The following is a 21,746-nucleotide window of genomic DNA, read 5'->3' as shown; positions in this document are numbered from 1 at the left end:
TCACATCCCTACCCACTCAAAAAAACCCTGTTTTTTCTTTCTTCAAAAACAGTGTGTTTCATTACCTGGTGAAACATTTGTTGCTTACGTATACTTATCTAAGTCAAAATTTGAATTCTATTTTAATTATGCCATAAATGGTCATTACTTCAGGACCAGAAATCCCTGGTTTTTATCTCAAATATACATTTTAACATCAGTTCCTTCTATTTTAAAAGTCTTTCTCATATACAATAGTGACCTACATTTTTTAATAATAACAAGTTATTTTTTCAAGTTATTTTTGAATCTTTCTGTGTTACAGTATGTAATAATTACTGGTTGACAACAAGTGCTATGCTTTTAATTTTTTGAGCAATTTAATTTCTCAGGCTGTTTTCTTAGAGCAAAAAATAGATAACATGTTAGCAAGCTGTTGTAAAATGTTATTAGGAATAATATTTCTCTCTGTTGTCTAAACCGGGTTAGTAATTTTATGTGATCTGTTGAAATTTGGCTGAGACATTTTGTTTTCATGCCTAAAATTAGAAAAAAAAAGCTTTCCAAGCAATATTAGAATTGGCAACATAAAAAGCAATATTTTATGAAAGGTTTCAGGTGCACAGATAATACCTGTGTACATGCATAGGATCCAATTTTTACAGTTTTTTATAATTTTAAATTAATAGTATATACTGCAGGTACATCCAATAGGACAATGGTTGCTGTGGTAACCCACCCTTGTATCTGCCCTATTAGAATCCTTACAAGGGGTTCTTAGCCTTATAGCTTGTTATGCCTCCCAGGTGCTGGTGGAAAAAAGGATGTCCTTATTATAAATTCTTTTCCTTGAAAATAAGACCAAGCAGAATTTCAAGAGTATGACACAATGTGTGAGAAAGGGTAACTTATGTTTGAAAGTGTAAGAAAGTTCTAGAAACTATAAAGCTATATATTAAAAATCTACAAAGCTACAAATATATGAATAGACTAAAAATCTTTAGGTATCTGTTTTATTTCACCAGAATTAATTAATACAGGTTTATATGTTAAAATTTGTTGTTCAGAATTGTAAGTGAAAACAGGAATCCTTTGTGTTATCCAATTTTATTATCCTATTGCATTATCCGATTTTACATTGTCTCAAACTAGTTCTTTTTTTTCTTTAACAGGAAGCTCAGACAATATCAAGTCTTTCAAGCATTAAAGTCAAGTAAAAGTCTTTCATGAAATATGATAATGATGTGCCCATCTGCATTAATTTAACCAAGACCTTTAAACCTGACTGTTATATGTCTAATGGAAAAGTAAGAATCTTACTCTTTTCCTAATTAGTTTCCAATGAAGTAGATACATATGAAGTCAGCATTTTATGAAATTACCATTTTATGCTGCTTAGAAATTTAGTTGATAAATTCAGGGGATGGCAGAATTGCAGTTTTCTCAGGTTTTGAAGGTATTTTCAGGTAGTTTAGTTTATTTACCTGTTGACTTTTGAAAAGTTCTTTATCAGAACATCCCATTTTCTTTATGTATTCCTTCAGGAAAAAGTAGGGGGAAAAATGTTCTCAAAATCTAATTGCTGAATTATAAACCTAATCCTTAAGTACTAGAGTATAAGGAATTTTGTTTTGATGGAGACATTTTTTACATAATTCAAAATTTGTGGCTGCTTCTCTTTATCTTTGCATTAGAAAATAAATAAAATTGCATGAATTAATTACTCCTTTCAATTTTAGGACTTTTTTCCTTTTATTCCCCCACGGTTTTGTTGTTGATGTTCTGGGTTTTTTTGGTTTTTTTTTAATTACTCTTGTTCCAGAAATAAAACAAGCAAAAATTAAAGTAATCATAATAACCTAAATTGAAACTAAGCTTGATTGATCATTTTTGGCTTAACATATGCAACATGTACCAAATGTAGTTTACCAAAGTTCTCAATGATATATTTTCATCTATAATAATGTGAGAAGTGAGTAATTCTTTAAATGTGACTTCACTAGGTTTTTAAGTTAATAGCAGTTCAGCCTTACTTTTTTGACTTAAGACATTGCCATCTTTTATAATTCTACATACATACTTTGCTGCATTTACTTTGTAATCATCAGTAGTTTTAAGAGCATTTGCTCAGCACTTTTCTCTACATTTTTATTTAAAATTGCTCTGCATGCCAAACCACAAGCCTTTCTTGACAAAAGTTGTGGCCTCTCAGGCTCCAACCCAGATGGACAGACCCTTAGTCCGCCCAGGAAATCAGGGAGAGGTCTCCAAACCTGGAGATCAAAAATGTGAGACGGGCACAGAAATAAAGAAGATTTATTAATACAAAAATAGCAAACGGGATGAAGGCAATCATAGTACAAAGGGATGCACCAAGAGAGCCAAGGATAAGGGTAAATACAACTTATATAAGGTAGGATAGAGGTGGAGTTTGAGGGTGAGGGTCCAATTGGAAAGAGGGATTAGGAATATACAAAATAATTGCAGTATTTTTAAACCAATAGTCTTACAGAGAATAGAGAACTTTCTGGAGGTGATGAATATGTACACACAGGGGATGCTGGGAGTGAACCAGTCTCCTCACCACAACTGAAGTGAGTTTTCCCATGCCCTTCTGCTTCAGTCTTTACTACTTTATTTCACTCCAACACCAAATTAATTCTCACAAATGGTTTTAATTGCACATAATCTTGAAGTGAAAGATATATGGCATTATTTTAGTCCACATAACATTCCACTTGAAAACAGCAATCATTGACTTCAAAATAATTTAAATTGATAACTGTCTTAATACCAGACATTTTCATTTTATGGTTATTGGGTCGTGTGAAAACTTGCAAACTGTCCTGCTAAAATCAGAGAATTATAATAACTGTATGAATCTTTGGCTATCTCTATTAAATAACACAGTTCTAAACATTTCAAACCTTTCTCATGGTCATTCATATCAATGACAAAAGTCTCCTAAATGCCTTGATCCATTTCTTTAATGGAAATGCTCTCATTATATATCCCATAGCATTCATATCCTGTGGATACAATTTACAGCTCCATCATTAAAATCAGATGGTCTTTTATCTATTATTTCTATTTCCTGTAGGAACTGGGAATGAAATTAATCTGGACATGGTACTTTGTCAACTTTTCACAGTTCTCATTTTCTGATAATCTGCTCTTCTGTAATTATCAAGTCTCCCTACTATGTTGACAGAAGCATCTTTAACTAGTATATAATTTAAACATCAAGAAGCTTCTTAGGTGAACCTTATGATGCTGTGAATGCAGAAAAGAAGGCAGAAGTCTGCAGTAGTTTCTACTTTTCATAGCAAAACATTGTTTAGAAAGCAGAAGCTCGTAAGAATAGACCAGTCATGGTCAATATCAAAAAGATTTCATTGTGATCTCTTTTTTAATTTCTCCCTTATTTGTTTGGGGTTTTGGGTTTATTTTTGGTTTCAGGAACTTGAGAATTTTTAATAACTTTCCAGCATTTGTTCCCAAGATAAGTGCATACTAATCACTTGCATAAAGATGTCAGTTTAATCTTAATGACAAGGTAAAATCAGAGTGAGAAAGACAGAGATAAAAAATTGAAATTTGGTGTTCTAATGAAGTGACATTAGCAACAGATATTTCTCTTTTTTAAAAATATTCTCTTTTCCATATCAACTTTATTAAAAATATTATTAAAATATATATTTCTATATATTTAATATATTTCTTATAAACATTTAAATTATATTAAATGAAATTTAAATTATATGTTAAATATATTTTTTAAATTTATTATGTATATATTTATTAAAATATTTCTCTTTGTTAAAAATATTCTTCTTTTCATACCAGCTGCGCTCAAATGTCACTAAAGCCATGGCTACTTTTGTTCTGCTCCATAATTGTGGCATTAGAATCATCCAAGAATGCTACATTCCCAAAATATACACTAGGAAATGTCTAATGAGCCAGATCTCATTAGACTTTTAAACTCAGTTTCTGACTGATCTGTACATTTCATAACATAAAACGTAGAAAATTTACAAACTAGCAGAAACTTTATTCTCTGAAAACAAACAAACAAAAATCAAAACAAAAAAAAAAAAAACCACCCATGTCAAAATGCACACTCACAAAGAAGTGGAAGAACTTCCAATGATGCTGAAATATCCCATCACTGATATGCAGCATTATTACTTGAAAAAATGAACAGAAATTTAAATTTTATAAAGAAATTAAAAGTATTTACCCTAGAGGTAAATAAGACTGAGAAATCATGGAATTTTCAGAATAATACAAAGTCTATGAAGTATAATGCAATTGGTGAAAAATAGAAAAGAAAGATTCAAGAAACCATTAACACCAGTTCTATGAGTGCAAATTAAAAAGATAAAAAATACTCTCACTTATTGCAGAGTTAGACCTTTCATCAACTCATTGTGTGAGCCAATTTTTACCTAACTAGATGACTTCTTTCTGTGATTTCTGTGGTCTCAATGTGACTGTTTTTTTTCATTTAATTGTGCATTAGAAAAAGTCTTTCCTCTCTCAGGTCATGATTAAACTTGACATTGACAATCCAATAAATGTCTGGGTTCTTATAGCTGTTCCTCAGGTATTTACGAGTTAAGCATTTACCAAATATGGAATAGAATTGTTAGCACTCTATGCCCTAATTTGTTTTTTCAATGTCATCCTGCTCCTAATTTTCAATAACTGCTTTTATTCAGTGTGAAGAATAGTAACCATTTTGTATGGTGTTTTTGTTCAAATCCTTCTTGTTGTTATGGAAACAGTATCCCTATTAAGCTGCCTTGTTGTATATCTGCTCTACAAAACATTATATTAAATATTCAGCAGCAAAGGTAGAAGGAAAATATAAATTCAAGTAAGACTTGGTTTAACTATTGCTATTTTTCATTTTTAAGTAGAAAATATCCATAGCAATTATCGGACAATTCTTCTATTTTCTGAAATAGTTTTGTAACATTTGCCCAATAATGGATTTTATAATCTATTAAATTGAAGTGTTAAAAAATGCTGTCACTAGTTTTACAATTATTCATGTTGTTCTGATTATTTCATATTTTATCAACAGGATACATGACCAGTAAATGTGCCAGTGACTCAGGAAAAATGCCTTAATTCTGCTGAAGAAGACTTGTTAGATACTGATGACAATATTATTTCTTTGTGTCAATTACTAAAACTAGGGAATTTGCAACTAATACTCAAGACTTTGATTTTGGTGAGTTTTTATTGCTGGGGTGGTGAGTTGTTTTGTTTTTTCTTTTTTTTTTTTTTTTGTTTAGGTTTGGTTTGTTTGCTTTTTATTTTGTATAAAAGTTAAATAATCAAGTACTCTACTTTTTTTTTAATTAAAAGAAAAATTGGCAGCTGCTCTCTGGGTACCATTGAGAGCACTTATAAATGCCTAGTCCCCCTTCTGGAAGAGTTTTCACTCTGAGCATGCAAGTAAAACATGAGTGAGGGAATAATTACACTGCACAAGCAACAGTAGAGAAAGGCAGTTTGAAAGATTTTCTGTGTATGTGTTTGGGGTAAGAATCAGTTTGCAATGAGAACCTAAATGGAATCAGCAAGGAAGCAATACACTAAATAAAATGAAATGAGAATGAAAACAGGAGAAGGAGCAAATCACAGATCAGGGAGCAAGCCAAAGTGGAAACTGCTTAGAAATAGTCATTTTGGCTGACAACTTGTTACCTCTGAACCCAGGACGGTGTTCCAGAGATGATCTGAGGGCAGGGATCTTAAAAGCAAAAGTTTTGAAAAATTGAAAAGCTGGACAGGAAACATTTAAAGACCTCTGAAGTTTATTAATCCCCACAGTCCATTATTTCTGCTGGGGGGTGTGGGGGACTTTGAACAAACTGCAACAAGTATGTGATTAAAAAAGTGTTAGGGGTTTTCTGAATACCCACTCTCCAGATATCTGGTCTCTTCTCCTGTCAGAAGATTGCTGTGACTAGGTGTGTTCTGAACTTCTTTCTCCATCTGTGACCCTCATGCATATACTTCTCTGAGTTCAGAATTTATTAGCTGTGGGCCAAGAACCAACTTCCAGTGCATCCAGGCATTTGCTATGTAGATTCCTTTACTGACTCAGTAATCCTAATTCAGATTTTTTTTTTTTATCAGCCTTGCAAATGAGCATCAAGAGACTGCACAGAAACAAAGTGAGCCCTATAAGGAGGAGGTAGATCATATTAATATTCTTTTTAGTATGATGATAGAATTTTAGCCAGAGGCTCTCAGGAACCTTGAATTATTTTCTACATCAAGACAGTATATGTTTTGTGCCAGCTAGCAAATTAACAAAGAAACCTTTACTATGAATTTCATTATTAAAATATGTTTCTCTCACTTACTGATTAAAATTATACAGCCTGAAAATACAATTAATTAATTAATTAAAGTATATACTTGAGGTATAATTTTGGGCAAAAACTATATAGATGTTGTGGGTTTTCTATATATACACATAAATATATGTATCTGCTATTGCTTCATTTTTCCACTTTGAAAATATGCCTACACAAACCAGTGTCAAATAACAAGCAGAACAAATTCTGTTCAGATTTGAACTAAAGGACACTGAATCAAGCAAATCACTCCCTTTGTAAAAAATTAATTGCATTGCATGGGGTCCTAAACAGAATTATATTTCATTATTAATTTTGTGTTGTTCTCTTTCATTTGTCACAAATAGGTTTCCTGGAAATTTAACAAAATTAGATCCTGCCATTTAAACATTTTAAAATCTGCATTAAAATAAAATAAAATAATAATTACACAGACAACATAATAGAAAGAGAAATTTAGCAGAAATTACTTAACGATCTTGTATATTTTCATGTCCAAAATTTTTTTGTCAGGAGACAAACATCTGTTGAAATATAAGGAAGACACGTAGTATAACTTGTCGTAGTGCCACTGAATTCCCACAGGAATTATTACAGAATCAGAGAATTTTAGAATATGCTGAATTGGAAGTGATTCATCAATAGAATTGGGTCCAGCTCCTGACCCTGAAAAGGACACCCCAAGGATCACACCATGAACTGAGGGCATTGTCCAAACCCTTCTTGAACTCTGTCAGGCTAGTACAGTGAGCACTTCCCTGGGGAGTCTGTTCCAGTGCCCAGCCACCCTCTGGGTGAAGAACTTTTTTCTGATATCCAACCTAAAACCTTTCTTGTCTCAACTTCATGCCATTTCACTTGAGTCCTGTCATTGGGCATCGCAGATTGGAGACCAGTGTCTTCCCTTGATTTTCTCCTCAAGAGGAAATTGCAGACTGTGACAAGGTCTCTCTCCAGTCTCTTATCCAGGCTGAACACGACCGTGTGACCTCAGCTACTCGTCATATAGCTTCCCATCCAGACTCTTCACCATCCTCACAGTCCTTCTTTGAACATTCTCTGAATTTTATATCTTCCTTATATTGCAGTGCCCAAAACTGCCCCCAGCACTTGAGGTGAGACCAGCTCATTGAAGAGCAGAGGGGGGCAATGGCATCCCTGGCCTGCCTGGCGATGCTGTGCGTGATGCCTCCCAGGACACAGTTGACTCTTCAGGCTACCAGAGCAGTGCTGATTCATCTTTCTATGGACCAGGAGTCCCAGGTCCCTTTCCATGGAGCTGCTTTCCAGCATCTCATTCCCCAGTCCATATGGACATCCAAGGTTGCCTGTTTCCAGGTGCAGAAAGAGGAACTTACTCTTGTTAAACTCCATAAGGTTGGTGACTACCCACTTCTCTAATTTGTTGAGATCTCTCTACAGCACCTCTCTCACCTCAAACTAGTCAACAGGTCCTCCCAATTTAGTCTCATTGTCACACTTAGTGCTCCTGCAAGTCCTGTATCCAGGTCATTAACAAAGATGTTGAAGAAAACTGGTCTGGGGATGGAGCTCTGTGGAGACCCACAAGTGAATGGTCATCATTGTGATGTCACACCATTCAGTGCAACTCTTTTTGCCCAACCCTTGAACCAGTTACTCATTGCATGATATGTTTATCCAGCTGACTGCTGGGTGTTTTATCCAGAAGTATTCTGGGAAAGACAGCACCAAAAGCTTTGCTGAAGTCCAGAAAGATTTCATCAGCTATCTTCCCTTGATTAACTAGTGAAGTAACCTTAGCTGTAGAGGATAATCAGGATCAACCAGAAGGACTTTCCCTTCATGAATCTGTGCTGGCTATGACCAATGACCTCCAGGTGTTTTTCAATATGTCCAGAATAATCTTTCCCGTAATTTTACCAGGAACCGAAGTGAGACTGACAGGCCTGTATTTTCCAGGGTCCTCTTTCTTGCCCTTCTTGAAAAATCAGATGACATTTGTCAGCTTCAAGCCAGACAGAACCTCTCTGGATTCCAAAGACTGCTCAAAAATAATCAAAATCTTTTGTGGTGACACCAGCCAGCCCATTGAAAATTCTTGAATGAGTCCCATCAAGTCCCATGGGTTTGTAGGGATCTCCAGTTGGAACAGTAGAACCCACATGAGTTCAAGGTCCACTGGGAGTTAATCATTCTCAGAATCATGGTCCTTCAGCTAAGACCACTGGAATCATCTTGGTCCATCATTCGTGTTGCAGTCAGAATCAAAGAAAGCACTAAACAGCTCTGCCTTGCTCATGTCCCTGTTTGTGAGGTGACCATCCTCATCTTGTAATGTTATTCTGATGTTTTTTTGACACTGACTTTTGATATTAATTTATTTGAAAAAAAACTCTTTACTTCCCCCACAATTCTGGTGAGCTTGAACTTCAGTTGAGCTTTGGACATAGAAATTTTCTCCCTGAAGGGACCAGCAGCATATCTGTATTCTTCCCATACCACCTAACCTTGCTTCCACTGGGCATACACCTTCCTTTCCACCTTATTTCCAAGATAAATTTCCTGTTCAGCCTACCCAGCCTTCTGCCTCACCTGTTTGACTTCAACATTTGGTAATGTCTGCTCCTACACCCTTAGGAGGTGATGTTTGAAAAGTGTCAAGAACAGATGGACCCCAGAACCTGCAAAAAGATTTTCCCAGGAGACATTAGTTACTAATTTCCTGAGGAGCCTGAATCTGCTCTCCTCGTGTTCAGAGTTGAGGTTTTCTGGCACTTCTGTCAACAAAAATTTTAAACTCAATTGCTTTGTGATTCCTGTGTCCAAGACGGATGCCAGTCTCCATTTTGCTCATGAGATCTACTCTGTTGACAAACATCAAATCAGGGAGGACATCTTCTTAAGTTGACTCTTTTAGGACTTGTTCCATAAAGTAGTCATCTAGTCATCCATTTTTAAGAATCTTCTGGCCAGGGTTGTACCAACTGTCTGATGGTCCCAGCTGATTTCAGGCAAGCTGAAGTCCCCCATAAAGACAAAGGCAGTTGACTTGGAAGCATTCTTTAGTTCCCCAAAGAATAATTCATGGACATCACTGTCCTGGCCCAAAGGTCTGTAGTTGACTTTCGCAGTGACATCCACATCATTTCTTTCCCCCTTGATTCTTACCCAGAGGGTTTCAACTGTTCCATTGACAACTGAGAGCTCCATACATTCTACCCCTTTCACCTACACCAGTGATTTCAAATCATGGGGACTGGGCCAAAGGTTTGAGCTCATCTTGCTTGTTCCTCATGCTGTATGCATTTGTGTGGAAACATTTCAGTTGTGTTTCATTGTAGCCAACACTTAATGAAGAAGATTGAGGGATCCCATTAGTGTTTGTTTCAGTTTTCTGCACAGCATCTCACTGTTCATTCCTGGCAAGCCTGGTATGTTTCCTTTCCCTCTTCCAAACTACTTTACAGCTCCAGCAACAAGCCCCGCTAACTCCAGAAACATGGTTCTAGAAATCATTTTACTCTCTGCAAAAGATGCATCCCATCAGGTGTCAGCGTCAGTAGAGCAGAAGTTGAACAGAACATCCCACAGACAAAGAACCTGAATTTTTTCTGATTACACCAGCCTTGGAGCCACACATTTATCTGATGGATCTACCTATTCCTATGAATATTATTCCTTTTTACTGGAAGGATGAAGGAAATCATTTTTGTTGCTCATGATTCTTCAACAAAACTTCTAAAGCCCTGAAGTGTCTTTTGATTGCCCTTGGGCTTCTCTTTTTACTTTGTTGCTGCTGGTTTGAACAGTGAATTCTACATAGCCGTGGATGTGACAGCCTGGTCAGAGAGCAAGAAAGTGAGATAAGTTTTCTCATTACAAACTTATGAGACTTTTAGGGAGTTGTAGAGAAACTATGATAGCTTGTTATTGTAAACAACCTGAAGGTGGTGTTTTCTACTCTTTGTTTTTCTCTTCTTTTCATGAATTGTTTGTGACAAAAGTGTGTTTGTTAATTAGCCAATCAGGTAGAATGTGTCAAGTCAGTCTATAAAGGAGAGTTTTTCGCGTTAACGTTGTGGTTGTTCAAACCAGCCTTCTTGGAGTCTGTGCTGCTTTCTTACTCAACAGCAACAGATAGTAATCAGATGGCCTTACTAGACTGGAGACTTCTCCTATAAAGTTCCCCATCTGTGACTGCCAAGGGCTTCTGGATCTGGATGGGGCTCGAGACTGCTTCTTGAGAGTCCCTGAGCTCCGGAATCCCCTCTACAACTCAGTCAAACTCTCATCCTTAAACTTATCCCAGCTACCACTGCTGCTGCCTCACTGACTTTATGTGATATATGAGCTATATATATGAAATATATATCTATGTACACACACACACACACATATATATATATATGCTATATATAACTTGATTTATTCTTGTAGTTACGTTTTCAGAAATGATGAGATTGTGAGAAGCTTATTTAGGTGCAGTGACTAATTATAGTATCCTATTTCTTTCAGGTTATGGTAAATCATAGTTTCCTATTCAGTCCACATATTTGATATGAATGATTTATATAAGAAGAAAAAAAAAAGAAGAAAAAAATTGTATTTGGGGAAAGACTGTTTTACATATTTGTTTAATGCCTTCGGCTCTGATCTGTAACACAATTCATAGATTAGAAGTCTTCTTAAAAATTTAAGAGAATATAATGCTGAAAGACAAATTGCATCCATTTCTAGTTTGTGCTTACTGAAGAGCTACATGCTCTTCCTGGGTATAATACTGAAGTTAATTTCACTTTTATTATCATTACTGAGTTGTAACAAAGTAAAATTATAACAGATGTAAATCTTTTGTATACATTAAGTAGGTGAATTAGGGTTGGATGGAACGACCTTTATTGAGACCACTCATAGACCACTAATGTAGCTATATTTACATCTTAGATTAACATGAGTAATTTCACATTTAAAGTTATAAATTATTTTCTTAAATGAAGACACAGCAAATAGTATACTGTGCAGTCCAACATTTCACACTACATTGTTTTGACACTGACAGTGCTGCTCTTATAAATTGCTTCTGAGGCTTACACAACTAATGATGTTGATGTTCCAAACTCTTCAACAGAGAAATGTGACTCAAAAACAAATAATGTGTAATGAAGGGAAAATGGGATATAATATGTATACCAGCTGTTTATTAATTTGACTTTTAAAGCCTACACAATTAATTTTAAAATTATACCTAAAGGAAATAGTCATCCCTTTTCTATCTTTACTATGACAGAACTAGACAGGACAATCTCAGACAAAAGTACAGACTGAGAGAACTCACTTGAATTCTCCCTCTCCTTCTTCCTCTTCCTCTCTCCCATTCTTTCCCTTTCTTCTTTTACCTTTCTTCTTTACCTTTTTTCTTTTCCTCTTTTCCTCTTCTTTTCTTCTTCTTCGCTTTTTTTCTTTTCTTCTTTTCCTTTTGCCTCTTCTTTTCTTATTTTCTTCTTTTTCTTCTCCTTTTCTACTTTTCCTTTTCCTATTCTATTTTCTCTATTTCTATTTCTGTTTCTATTGGTTTCCAGTAAGGCTTTCATGTAACTGTGATTCTTTTATATTATGGAAATGATTAAATGTTCTGAGTAGGACATTTTTGTTACACAGGTAATTAGCTTTTTTCTTCCTTTCTTTTTTGTGTTTTTTGTTGGTTTTTTTGGGGTTTTTTTCAGTTTTAAACCAAAGAATCTATGTTCTAACAGGAAAGAGGTATTATTTTTTGTTAATATTATTTAATGTTAATATTATTTTTTGGTTTTCAAGTATTTTGACCTATTTTTACCCCTCCCATTCCTAAGGAATGTTTGAACTTTGGTGAGTGGTTTCTTTGTACTTGAACCCTATTTTATTCTGCAACATTATTGTTTCTATAGTACCACTTACAGATTCATTTTGGGTACTAGTACTGTGCTATAAATCAAGGATTATTTTAGATCTTCACACATTCAGACAGAACCAAAAAAAAAAAAATTATATATGGGTCATCCTACCAGCTTAATAATCGCCTACATTTTTCACCTACAAATGTTGAATCTGTTTTCCAAAGTGTATAAAAGCATTTCCATTTGGTTGTCATCATAACCAGTGAGGCAAAATTATATACAAAGAATGTGTTTTCTAGTAACCTGTATCTGGGATAATCTTATAAACAGAGTGAATCTTAATATTTCATAAGATGTGTATTGTTTTTTGTCACACTGTACTACGAGCATATAAAGATACTACTAATTGTACTCCAAGAAACCTCACAATGTCTCTTCACAGTTATGTTTCAGCTCACACATTTTGTTGCTCTATTTTTATGGCTTCTTGCCTTGCATCTCAGTTCCAGTTCTTTTCATAAGTAGGGTTATGCAGACTGGTGGTGTGACCTTCTTAAGTTTAGGAAATAGCTCAGAGGCTCTACACAGTGAGCTAAAAGAGCGATGCAACTGTAGCCACGGTTCTGACTGAAAATGGAAGCCCAACTATTGACTAGATTTCTAATAACATGACATTGAGGTTGCTGAATTTTCAGCAACCTGTATATTATGCAAACAGCCTTCTGCCAGCTCAGGAAACAAGAGGTCTCAGCAAGCAAGGGTATGTTGATAAAACCAAAGCCAGACTTAGCCATTCAAGGTCTTCCAAAGGCAATGTTAACCTCAGCAGCACAGCATTTAGAAAGAAGAAATTAAACTTTCAAAATATTGCAGAAGTGGGTCTCAGAGAACAGCTCAAGTCAAACACAAAAAAGATTTCCAGCTGACAGAAAGTGACAAATTTGTTGTCCTCAATCATGACAGATAACAAGAATAAAGCTGGTCATCTGCTTCTTACAATAGAAAGTCTTGCTTCCTTTCTAGAAAGCTGTGAGATTTGAAGAAAAATCACAATTTGAAGAAAAAAATCACTCTACATGAAAGAATATATCAAAAGTGCTACTTATTACATAGAATTTTTTACCTTCTCTTCATAAGCACAGTGGAAATACTCCAAAAATTATCTGAAAGATGTGTTGTGACAAGAGCATTGACTATTTCACAAGGGAGGAGGACAGTTATTAATTTTATGACTTCAAACAGAAATGTCACACAGATCTGTTCTTTATTCTCCTTGGACCAACCACATTTTTTACTTCAGGGAGAAATACTAAAAGCACACAGAACAGAACAGAATATTCAAAGTACTCACAATTTCTGTCAAGGATTTTGCCATATTTTTTTCCCAGAAATTACCAATGTTAAACTAGTTAATGAGCATAAGTAAGGAAAGTGTACTTGATGTTCCTGTTACATCATTATCAATTTCTGCAACAGGCCACTGGTAAAGGTTAGAAATTCATGATATGCATAACTAGTGTCTCTGTGAGTAATTGGAAGGTTATTGATAATGTAATGAAGGACATGAAAATTATTAATATTTTTGTATATGCTTTAGACAGTTGGCATAAAATTTTAAGTAATGAGAAATTTCTGAATTTACATTAAAAACCCATCTATTCCTTAAATTTTCAGATACCACCAAGATTGTTAATAATGTGTAGTACATAGCACAGTATGAGAAACTGCTGGTTTTCTCAAGGATAGGCAAGGAATCTTTCTATAAAATAGTGATAGAAAGACTTACTTGCATGTTCAAACGTGAAGTCCCAGGTTATGGGAGACAGAAAATGGCCTAGGAACTTTGTGCACACAAATGCTTCCACACACCCTGACAACCAAAGAACAACTACTTCTGCCGTAGTGCTCTCTTTTCCCCCCTTTTCCCTGCTAGCTCCGTGGGGGGAGGGGAGCGCGGGCAGTTTCCGTCTTTTCCGGCGAGCCCTCGCGGGCGTTGGCCGGAGCTACGTGGGTCTGAGAGCAAGAGGCGAGTCCCACGGCAAATAAAAGGAGAGAGACTTTTCTCCCGCTGGCAGAATTCCGGTTTATTGCAGCTTGGCTGGGAAAGCAAAAACCGAAGAGACTGCGGTGTGCCGTGCCGGAGTTTGTTCGTGCCGCTTTGCCGAGCTGGGCGGGGCGGCCCGCTCCGGAGCTGGCCGCGAGCCAGGAGAGGCGGCGCGCGGGGCTGCGGCACGGTGGCGACTCACGCGGGTGCCGCGGCCGCGGCGGCGGAGCGGAAAAGCCGCGGCGGTGGCGGCGGAGCGGAAAAGCCGCGGGGGGGTCGCCCGGAGTGGCGGCGGCGGTGGCGGGGCGGCAGCAGCACGCAGGGGCTGGCCGAGAGAAAAGCGGGGGCGTCTCCAGCCCGCGGGTTAAGTACCGAACAGGGGAAACCCGGGGCAGCCAATGGGGTAACGCCACGGGGGGTCTGAGGGCAGTGGGGTGCAGGGGTACACCCAATGGCGGGCAGCCAGGTGGAGGGTCCCAGGTCGTCTGCCGACCCACAGCGTCCCGGGGCGGGGTGCCGCGTGACTGACAGACAGTCTGAGATGTAAACACAGTGACTCTGCACTTTCCCGGGAAAGCAAACCGCGGGGACAGATGGGAAAACCCGGGGGGTCGCTACAGAGCGCGGGGGGGTACATGGAACGAACTTATACATAATAAAACATATAATAACACAATTCCACATACTTCAGGGCAATTTTCAGCATTTCTTCACCCAAAAGGTTGCCTTTTCTTACACCAGGAAAACTACTGATTCCACAGAGTCCATGATATGCTAACAGTGTTAATTATTTATTGCATAATTTTATGATATTCAATATAATTACACTCTAAACAGCTCATATAAGGGTGCAGGGCCACTTGGAAGAGGAAGATGTATTCCTTTGTGCTCTCCACAACACATCTTCCCCAGAACAGCAGGGCCATCAACATGAGGGCAAAGCACAGAGCCTTGTTTGTATTAGAATGTTCCCAAGCTCAGCAAAATCAAGAGACAAGCAGTGTGATGCACAAAAAAATCCTGATGCCCAACAGCTATAACTACAGCATAATTCACGCACAGCTGCCATTTTCTTGTGCTCCATGTTCGTGCTTCAAAAAATGCTGTGGTGAGTTGACCCTGGCGGACAGTAGATGCCCTCCAAGCCACTGCATGACTTTCCTCCGACAGAAAAGAGAAAAAAACAAGATGAAAAAGCTTGCAGTGTGATAAATTTAACATTCCTAGTAAGAGTAACATCTAGGTAAAAATCCCATTATCTGAAATTTCAGTACCGTGTTACGAAGTGTCTTTGGACTGGTGCTATTTTCAATGCCTGCAATACTCTATTAATGAAGCAGATTATTAAAATAAAGGTGGAAAAAACTTCTGAAAAGTAGTTTTTCTGAGCTGAGAGAACTACTTAATAAATACTCTTCAGTCAGCAGATGGAAGTGTCCATATGACCTTATGGACATTTCTTTTATACAAATGGTTCCATTCCTCCATCAACCTTTTGCAAAATGACTGTCTCCTGGGCAGCTATGCAAAGACTCTCAGATGGCACACTGTGTCATCCAAAGGAAGCACAATCAGGGAGACAAGCACTAATTCCAGAGGATTAATTTATTCATGCTTGAGGCTGCCAGGTATTGTCCCCATATGTATCTGAATTCAATGTGACCAGACGATGCAACAGTTAAATCAATCTCATAACATGAAAAAACTACAGTATTTAGGAAAACTAGTGTGTATTGTATATGTAAAATAATCTGAATTCAATTCATGACCAAAAAAAAAAAAAAGCTATTTTTAATTTATTTGTTCTATTACACACTTCACTCCATATGTTCTATACTGTAAATAAATCCTGGAATAAATTAAAATATTTTTGAAATTGAGTTCAACTTCATGTGTTTTGTCATTTTAAGTAATGATATTAATATTCCTTATAAAGTGAACAACTATTTTTTAATATTTCTTTTTTGCCTTTTATTCCTCTGTGAACTGTTTGTGTAGGCAATTTAGATGAGCAGTAAGTGGGTTTTTTTAAAAAACAATCTCTTTTAGCAGTACTACACTGAACAAAGTATTGTTGTTGGCCTCTACGCATAATATTACACTTCATTAATTGACTTACAGTATTTTACTGAGCTGATGTAGTTGACTAATAGTCCTTAAGTCAGAAATACCTACATTACATTTTCTTTAGGCATATCCTCTGATAATTGTGGTTTTTTTAAATCTTTTGATTCTTGAAACTCCTTCTTGTTTATTTGTTCAACATATCTTTTAGCTAAGCAAAGACACAAAATGACTAGTGAGGGCTGAATATCTTAAGTATCCTTCAATCATTGAATTAGGCTGATCTGCACTGTCAGTACAACAGCACAGGATCCATGTTGAGAAGGGTGTTTAACTACACAAAAATGGATTAGATTAGATTTGGAATTATAGATTAGATTTGGAATACAAAACTGTATTTAATAGGGATTTGTCAAAGCTGACTCAATGGAATTGAGCTGTGTGTGACAGCCATGAAACATATCTTAAATGTAAATCTATATTCCTCTCTCAAGGACAAATTTCTCCTCTTGTCCTACTGACTGTGATCAGTATTATCTTACAAAATAATTACATATCCACGTAAATAGGTCTTCTTTTTCTCAGAATCAAGGTGAGAGGTTTTTACTCATCTCACGTGTTCAGATACAATTGTTATATTACTCATAATCTCATTTGAATTACATTGGCCTTTAATCTTATGTGAGGCTGCAATTCATGGATTAGAAGGCTACCGCAAGCTACTAATTGCTGTCCTTAAACAGCTTTTGAATTATAGATAAGTGACATTTTGAATTCTGCAGTATGAAATTTAAAACACTGATAGATATTTAAGTATTAATGATGTATTTGGTCTTTACCAGTCATTCAATGACTGACTAGAGGAGTTAAAGTATCTTAAATGCTATAGAACTTAGTGATTTAATAACAGTGTCTGATGACTAGAAACCCATTCATGACTTCTACATGTCCTTTCAGCTTAAAGGAAAGGTTGCTTTCCCCAAAAACATCTTAGCACTCAATACTGAAACTGAAAAAGCACAGGTAAAAATGAAAATGGGAAATTTTATCTGGTCTTTCTTTTTCTTCTAGTAAAACATTGTCTCTAACCTACATAATTTCTTTATGCCCATATATTTGTAATTGTCTTAATAAATTATTCCTTAATCTTTTTCCTTAAGAAACAATTTTATAGGCAAGTAGTTCTCAGTGTCAGAAAGATTTTCTTTTTATTTAACTTAAACATTTAATCTGTAATTCCATCTCATCATTCCTTTATGTACCCCAGGCAATATTCTAATTGACTTTTCTATCTCTTTGGTGTTTATATCCTTCAAATATTCAAGTACAAAACATTAATTAAGCTTCAAAATGTTCTTAAGGCTATTTGTCTGCTTTCAGCAGTACTGTGTAGATGTAAGAGTATACTTGGCATTTAAAGGATATATATCTCAGAAATATAAAAAAAAAAATTTAGCTCCCCAGACCATGCTACAAATAAAATGTTAACTGCTTCAGTGACAGTTATTGTACAGGTCTTAGTGACAGCTCAGTTATTTGGAATATGTCATAGAAAGAAAGAAGATGTGTAAAACCTGGGATTACACAATACTCATTTTTCAAATGTCTCCCTGATGCCTGGGGTCACTAAGAATGAATAGCAATTCATGACTAACAAGAGAAATTCATTCATGCTATAGTAAAAATAACGAGAAATCAAAACAGCTGGAAAAACATGATATTATTTTCAAGGTTAATGTAAGAGTGTGAGCTGTTGACTGGTATTAAAAGTTAAAATTCTAGAAGCTGAATTGGTTGTTGAAAAGGATCATGCAGGATCACACATAACCACAGAACCATTGGTTGGAGGGGACCTTTGGTGACAATCTCACCCAACCCCCACTCCTACAGGAAGTTTACAGAGTGTATTTCACAGGATTGCATTGAGATGGGTTTTGAATATCTCCAAAGAGGGAAACTCTGTAACTTCTCTGGGCAGCCTATTCCAATCTTCTGTCCTGTGCAAATCCTTTCACACTAAGAGTAAAGAATTTTTCTCTCGTATTTAGACTGAACTTCCTGTGTTTAAGGTTGTGCCCATCCCCCTGTTTCTGGACACAGGAAAGAGTCTGGGCCCATCCTCAGCCACCTGTCCTTAAGCTCTTGTATGCAGAGGTTCCCTCTCAGTCATCTCTTCTCCTGTCTAAACAGGCCCAGCTCCCTTAGCCTTTCCTCTTTAGGTGAGCCTGTCTCCCTGACAGACGGCAGGACACTCTAATGTATCAGCCCCTCCACCCAGCTTTGTGCTGTTGGCAAACTTGAGGATGAATAAAATAAAAAACAGTAACAGAAGAGACATGTTGACTTTCAAAATAAAACACCCACAGAGTACATTTCATACAAATCACAGCAAATCTGTGCATCATGAGGAATTAAACTGAGAAAAAGAATACTGTAGAAGTAGATGATAAGATATGTTAAAAAAAAGAAGGGAAAATATATGTGACATTTAAAACATAAGTACACAGACAATAAAGACGTTTTCAAAGGTTACTGAATGCTAAAAAGTTAAAATATTTGTATAGACCTGATTAAGAATATAAAATTGATGACCTCTAAAACAATCTTTAAAAATAATACCCATTAATCAATTTTAAAAAGAGAAATTTATAAGAAAAAATTATGTTTAGCTTTATTTACAGTGGTCTTCAGGAAATCAGATAATACTTTCCCTGTGTACAGATCAAAAGCTAAACACACAAATATGAGAATGGTACTCATTATGAAGAGCATATGAAAATTTGTCTTAGGTTGGAAGATGTAACTGGGGGTGTGTGTTCTACCAATATTTGTTAGAGGTGGGGCAGTTATCTTCTGTTAATTGGGCAGTTTTCTTTATCTCTTCCACAGCCCATCTTCCCTCTGGGGAGGTATCTTCCTGAAGGACTGATAAAATCCCATTGTGAGATGCTCCATCCAGGGGGAGGAGCCAAGCATTCCTATCTGGGTATAATGTGATATCTGGAACCACAGTCAGCCACCAGAATCCCAGAGGGGCAACTTTCTTTTCCACTGGGTTCCCAGAGGAAGAGCAGACCCATCTATACCACCACTGGACCTTCAGAGGAAAAACACACCCTTCTACAGGATCACTGCTTCAACAGAGCCACACCTGCCACTCCAGGAGGACTGCAGCCACCGTGTAATCAGACTGCTACCAACACGCTGACCAAAAGGGTGTCAGGTCATATTCTGACTCTGTCAGTGTTTTTTTAATATTATTTCATTTTTTATTTTATTTTTATTTTATTTCCTAATAAAGAACTGTTATTCAAATTCACATATCTTTGCCTGAGAGCCCCTTAATTTCAAAATGATAATTTGGTGGGAGGGGGTTTACATTTTCTTTCAGAGGAGGCTCCTGCATTCCTGAGCAGACACCTGTCTTTTCAAACCAGGACAAAAATAATTACAGCTTTGGGAGTAAACAATCAACATACTGATGGATTATATGTCAGTTTTGTCCCGGTACATTCGTTATATACGTATGAGTTTTCCAGTGAACAGGATATATATTTCAAGAAGAAGAAAGACTTGATAAAATAGAGAAGTGTTGGGAAGTATACATTTATGGAAGCAAAAGATTAAATATTATCTTTCAGAATGACAAAGATGGGTTAGTGCAATTAATTCCGTTTCTATAAATGTTTCTAATACAAAACTTTCCTGTAATTTTTGCATCTCTGCTAATAGACAGCATAAAGACATGATAATGAATAATAAATTAGAAATCATTCCATGCAGATAATTGTTTAGTAGAGGCAGACATATTGTAAAATTTGCTGCCTCCCATTTACTCAGATAAAACCTGGAAATTTTTACTCCTCAAAATTTTTTATGCAATTGACAGATTGTTTGAGTTTGTTTGGTTTGTTTTTCTGGCACAGTCTATACATATATGGTGATGGCATGGTTTTACACTGGCCAAATACCAGGCACCCATGAGAGCCACTCACTTGTCCTCCCCTACAACTGCTGGGCAGAGGAAAGAAAAAATTTGACAAAGGGTTCATGAGGTGAGATAAAGACTAGAAGAAAACATTCCAGGGGCAAAAGAGGTTCAGCTTAGACGTACACAGTGATTTTATTACTAACAAAGTCAGAGAAGAATAATGATATGTTAAATAAGCCCTTAAAACACATTTTTTCCCCTCAGCCACTACCTCCTTCCCAACAACAGCGCAGGGAAACAGGGCAGGGGGGTTTTGGCCAGCCCATTACCCAAGGTTTTCTTCTACTGCTCCATGAGAGGAATCCTTCCCCTGTGAGGCCATGGGGTCCCTCCCATGGGAGACAGCTCTCCATGAACTTCTCCAGTGTGGGTCCACTCTCACAAGGAGCAGCCAAACCCCACCTGCTACAGCACGAACTGCCCCCACGGGCAGACAGCCCTCCCAAAACTGCTGTGGCATGGGTCTCTCTCTTTCCACGGGTGCAGCCCTCCAAGGACAGGCTGCTCCCGCCCAGAAGCAAGGGCCCTCTCTCCACTGGGTCTCCCAGTGCATCACAGTCTCCTCCAGGCATCCACCCGCTCCAGCACGGGCACTGCCCCATGGGCTGCGGGAGGATCTCTGCATTCCCCATGAAACCCCATGGGCAGCAAAATTCTCATATTTCCCAATGCCTTCCTGGTATAAAGGGGGACAGTGCCACTCTATTTGCTAATAGCTTCAAGTTTCTGTCTGCCTTAAAAACATCCTCAAAATTAGGCAATAACTTTATTCTGATACATTTAGAGATAAATATAATTTTTAATTAATTGAATAACGGTAGATGGCAGCTTCCAGTTCCATCACTCAGTGTGGAAAACTACTATGTTGTGGGACTCAGATTCAGTCAAAGAAAAGAAACTGAGAGTTTCTAGCCAGGCAGACGCCTGGGAAAGAGCTGGAGGGAATGTAAATAATTCTTTATCTCTCTTGTTTTTCACATTGTTTATAGTTAAGTTCTATCACTGTGCGTCAAGCACTCTGCACCAATGCTATGGCTTGTTTTCACTTCAGAACCAATGGATTTGGTCTTTGTGAAGCTCTGTATAAAAGAGCAGTGTATTTTGAATAAATGGGAGTTTTACTCTCAGCAGCCTTCTGAGTGAGTTTCTTCATTCCCATCCTGCCTTGACAGCGACACTATGTATTGTTTAATCCAGTGTCCATGTAATTCAGTGGACTTCTGTGTCCCTTTTCTGTGCTCATGTCTAAAACTAAAGACACAAATGTGGACAAACAGTCTAAAAGGAAGGTCCTGAACTAATTGTACTGCCAGACCCACAGTTCTTTAAATCAAAATAAAGTCCCCTGCATGCAAAAGACGGTGATGCACAGGGTATGGCTGTGTATCACATTAACCAAAGTTTGTTACATTTTACTCTATAACAAGTATTAA

General features: G+C 37.0%; 1 long non-coding RNA gene across 1 annotated transcript; it reads left to right on the top strand.

Moving 5' to 3' along the window:
- The first annotated feature begins 14,427 nt into the window (after positions 1-14,427).
- LOC115491139 (uncharacterized) lies at positions 14,428-19,641 on the top strand. The gene is made up of 2 exons (XR_003957100.4): positions 14,428-14,621; positions 19,212-19,641. It is a non-coding gene; the product is annotated as an uncharacterized lncRNA (long non-coding RNA).
- Positions 19,642-21,746: the final 2,105 nt, after the last annotated feature.

Source organism: Taeniopygia guttata, chromosome Z (assembly GCF_048771995.1).
Source record: "Taeniopygia guttata chromosome Z, bTaeGut7.mat, whole genome shotgun sequence".
NCBI classification, from domain to species: Eukaryota; Metazoa; Chordata; class Aves; order Passeriformes; family Estrildidae; genus Taeniopygia; species Taeniopygia guttata.
Note: the sequence above shows the minus strand (reverse complement) of the source record. Positions and strands in the feature narration are given on the sequence as shown.